Raw genomic sequence first — 5,043 nt, 5'->3', positions numbered from 1 at the left:
GCCACCACCGCCTGGCTGTATGTTAACATTTTTTATAGTTCAATTTGATCTTTCTATAACTTTCTATAACTGCCTGTCCTGTAGGATTGTGAGCTATACCTGTAATATTAAGCATATTAAGGGAAAACTGTTTCATTTTCTTAGAGACATATGCTGAACCATTGACAGTCTTTATTATGCAGGTATACCTCTGATGACCATAACTTCTAGTAAATGTGTGGTTACCAAATCAGTTGTTTCTGTACTCAAAGCAGTTGCCCATTGAAAACCTGAATAGATATCAATGGTGTGGTGTACATATTTTAATTTTCTAAATTCCACAAAGTAGAACACATCCATCTATAAGATTTCATTCCTTTTAATACCCTTTGGGTTACTTCTTACAGGAAGTGGTCAATGTCCACCTTTTCTGCATCTCCTATATAATCTAGAAGATTAAAACTTTCTGTACTATTATATTGTATAGCTTTGTAGTAGAAATTGAGGTCAAGAATGTTGAGACCTGTAATTTTTTAGTTATTCATCATTGTTTTAGTTATCCATTGTTTTTTTTCTGTTTCCATAAGAAGTTGAAAGTTTTTCTTTTATGCTCTGTGAAGAATTGTGTTGAAATTTTGATGGGGATTGTGTTGAATCTGTAGATTAGTTTTGGTAGATGTTTTTACTATGTTCATTCCCCTGATCCATGATCATATATGATCTTTTCATCTTCTGATATCTTCTTCAAAGACTTAATGTTTTTGATCATTCAAGTCTTTCATTTGCTTGGTTAGAGTCCCCCCAAGTTAATATATATTAATTGAGGCTATTGTGAAAGGTATCATTTTCTTTCTTAGTTCATTTGTCATTTCTATAAGGGCTACTGTTTTTGTGAGCTAATTTTGTACCCTGCTATTTTGCTGTAAGGTTTTATCTTCTATAGGTTCACCAGTACAGTTTTAGGCTCACTTATGAATACCATTATATCATCTGAAAAACAAGGATACTTTCACTTCTTCCTTTCTAGTTTGTATCCTCTTGATCTCTTCCAGTTGTCTTACTGTTCTAGTTAAGACTTCACATTATGTTGAATAGGTGTGGAAAGAATGAATAACCTTGTCTTGTTCATTATCTTAGTGGAATTTCTTTGAGTTTCTCTCAATTTAACTTATGTTCTTAAAATATGTATCCTAAACACAAGGGCACCCACATTTGCTTTTTAAAATATATGATGTATTGACCCTCACACATTGATAGTAGAAGACTTCAGTACCTTACTTTCACCAGCAGATAGGTCATCTAGATAAAAACTAAGCAACGAAATTCAAGCCAAGTAGGCATTATAACCCATATGGACCTAACAGATATCTACAAAACATTTTAACCACACACAAAGCAATATACCGTTTGCCCTAAACCTCATGGAACTCTTTCCAAAATTGACCACATACTTGAACAAAGAGCAAGTCTCAACAGATATAAGAAAATTGAAGCAACTCTGCCTCCTATCAGCCCACCATGGGTTAAAGCTGACTATAAATAACAACAGAAAAAAATCAAAAAGTTTACAAATTCACGAAACTGAACAAATCCCTACCAAAAAAATTGGGTCAAGACAGAGATAAAGATGAGGTAGGATTCCTCTCTGTATGCTATGAATATGTTTTATTGCCTTTGGTTAATAAAAAAAGCTGCTTTTGGCCAATGGCTTAATAGAATATAGCCAGACTGGAAAAGATATATATAGAGAGAGAGTAGGCAGAGTCAGGGAGATGCCATGTAACCATCAGAGGTAATGATACGAGCAGTCAGCCAGAACCTTGCCATTAGACCATGAGCCTCACAGTAAAATATAAAATAATAGGATTGGGTTAATTAAAGACATAAGAACTAACTAGAAATATGCATAAGCTAATATACCAAGCACTGATTTAATTAATATAGTTTCAGTGTGATAATTTCAGTTCTGGGTAGCCTGGAACACACAAGCAGCCTCCTCCAACATAAAGAAAGTAAAGACTTTCCACAGCTGAATGAAAATGAACACACAATATATCCAAACTTAATGGGATACAAAAAAAGTAGTTATAAGAGCCAATTTCATAGCACTAAGTGTCTACATAAAAAAAAATGGAGAGATTTCACACTAGCAACTTAAAAGGACACCTGAAAATTCTAGAACAAAAAAAGAGGAAATAATGTCTAAGAGAAGTAGAATGTAAAAAACAATCAAACTCAGGACTGAAATAAAAAAAAAAACAGAAACAAGGAAAACAATACAAAGAATCATTGAAATAAAAAGTTGGTTCTTTTAGAAAGGTAATAATATCCACAAACCCTTACTGAAGTTTACTAAAAAGCTGAAAGAGAATATCAAAATTTAAAAAAATTAGAAATGAAAAGGCAGACATAAAAAAAGACAGTGAGAAAATCCAGAGAATTGTAAATACATACTTTAAAATCCTGTACTCCACCAAATTAGAAAATCTAAAATAAATGAAGAATTTTCTTGTTAGATACCACTTACCAAAGTTAAATCAAGATCAGATAAGCAATTTAAACAGACCTGTAACTCCAAGTGAAATAGAAGCAGGCATGTCTCCCAAACAGAAAAATCAGAACCAAACAATAACAACAACCCCCCCCCAAACAAAACAAAACAAAAAAGCAAAGCAAAAGCCCAAAGCCAGATGGTTTTAGCATAGAATTCCACTAGACTTTCAAAGAAGCATTGAGGACCTGATATTTTTCAAAATATTTCACAAAATAGAAGCAGAGTGAACACTGCCCAATTCACTTTTTGAAACAACTATTACCCTGACACTCTAACCACACAAAGGCCTACCAAAGAAAGAAAATTACAGACCAGTTTTCTTTATTAACATTGATGTAAAATACTCAATAAAATACTTGTAAACCAAAACCAAGAACACATCAATAAAATCATTTACCATGACCAAGTAGGCTTCTTCCCAGAGAGATAGGATGGCTCAATATTCAAAATCAATAAATGTAATTCACTAAATAAACAAACTAAAACAAATTGCTAATTTTATACTATCAGATAATTTGCTATTTTTGCATAGTAAACATTATCCTTTTCAATATTTTTAACAGTTTAATGTTTAGCCAGTAATTAAATTATGTCTTTTAGGTAGGTTTTTTTTTAAGTAGGTTTAAACCTTATTTTCAGTTAAGAAATATTCATAACAAAGTATATATTGAAGTCCATCAGGGATCCATCAATTGTATACCATTCTAGCAAATAGAAAAATATGAGCCACAAATAATAGCACATAGCTGCAATGTCAGTTTGTAGTTATGTGTATATGCACAAGGATGTGGAAGGAAGAGTCAGAATGATCATGAGGCCAGCCAGGATGAAATAGGTTTTTCAGTGAAGCCGAGGATATAGAACAAAATCCTGCTTAGAAAAAGATAAAGAAAATCCATCTAAGATGTTTCACACACTTCCAGCAGGTGATTCATCTACTCACAACTGCAACCATTGGTAGGGTGGATACCATGCATATTTTATTTATTGTCATGAAGCTCCTAGGCAACTTCGTTTCTGTTTTCAAATTCATTTGTGCAAATCGCAGATGTTAAGGAGCACTGAGAAATAAACAACTGGTTTCATTTATGTGTTTTATATTTATATTCTATATACTTTATATTTATATTTTTATTATTAATACTCTTATTATTGTGCACATCCACTGGGCAAGCACAGTGTAAGGTAGATCTAGCTAATAGACAACCAAATGATTTTCTTCTTATGACAATTGAGGGCTTCTACAGTGGTTTCTTTTCCAGTCACTAACATGAGGCACAGAGGTTTTGTTTTTATTGCCCAATCCCATATACACACATACATACTTCTAGATTTTCTTTTTTCCAATCTACTATCAAATCTCAACCAAATCACTCAGATCTCCAGAGTCAGATGCAGATGGATGAGTGGGTGAGTAGCTAGATAAAAAGGGTTTTACTTAAGCCAACTTCTCCCTGCTCTAAAAATGATGGATACCCGTACTACTGTTCTATTGCTTGCAAGGAGTTTTCTTCATTGCTGTTGTTAAAGTATCTGTCTCCTCAAGTGATGCCATTGGAGAGAAACTTCAGTATATCTTTATTCACAGAAGCAAACACGGATGATCCATTTCTGAACCAGGACAGAGTTTGCTTTCTCTACTCTTTGATTGAGGATGTTTCTCTTACCAGCTCTTTAAATCGTATGTGTGAGTGGAGGAAGAGGTTGTGATCCACCGGAGATGGATGATTGGTGTCTGTGCTGACTATTTATGTTTTGCTTTTGGTTTCTAAAGCTACTCGGGCCTGGAGACAAATGAGTCATTTGTCGTCTATGATAGATTGATTCTATTCCTGCCTCCACAGACCCAGTGTGATTTGAAGGAGGTGCTGATATCCGCTTGTAATGGACAATTCAGGCCAGTCACCTGATGTCTCAGTCTGTTGCTTAGTCTTTCCCAGGTCTCAGGAGCACTAAGTGAACATAGCGTTCTGTGACTTACTTTTTAAGCATTAATATAAGAAAGCAAATGATAACAAAACTCTTATAATCTATATTGCAAATCTGTTAGGGTTTTGCAGACATTGTTGAAGGCATCTCTGACTAGAAACACCTGCAGTTCAATGAGATCTAATGGATTATATGAGATTGAGCAGAAAGGTGGTCCACACTGAAAACTGAACTCCATCATTCTAATTCCCACCTGAACCCTTATTTTTCTGTGTCACAAGTAGAAGGGGCAGAGCTAGTTATAAATATTTTGTGTTATCTTTAAAACACACAGATGGACTGGAGACATAACTCTATTGGTAAAGTGCTTGCCATTCAAACATGAGACATGACTCCAGTTTCTAGGACCCATGTACAAAAGCTAGCATGGTTGCACATATTCATAATCTCAGTTCCAGGAAGATGGAGGTTCTGGCATTACTAGCTTGTCAATTCAACCTGCTTTGTTATATCCAGATCAGGGAAAGACCATATCTCAAAAAGCAAGGTTAATGGCACCTGAGGAGTGACACCTAAGGCTG

The sequence above is a fragment of the Microtus ochrogaster genome, chromosome 2 (genome assembly GCF_000317375.1).
Source record: "Microtus ochrogaster isolate Prairie Vole_2 chromosome 2, MicOch1.0, whole genome shotgun sequence".
NCBI lineage: Eukaryota > Metazoa > Chordata > Mammalia > Rodentia > Cricetidae > Microtus > Microtus ochrogaster.
This window is presented reverse-complemented; position numbering follows the sequence as displayed.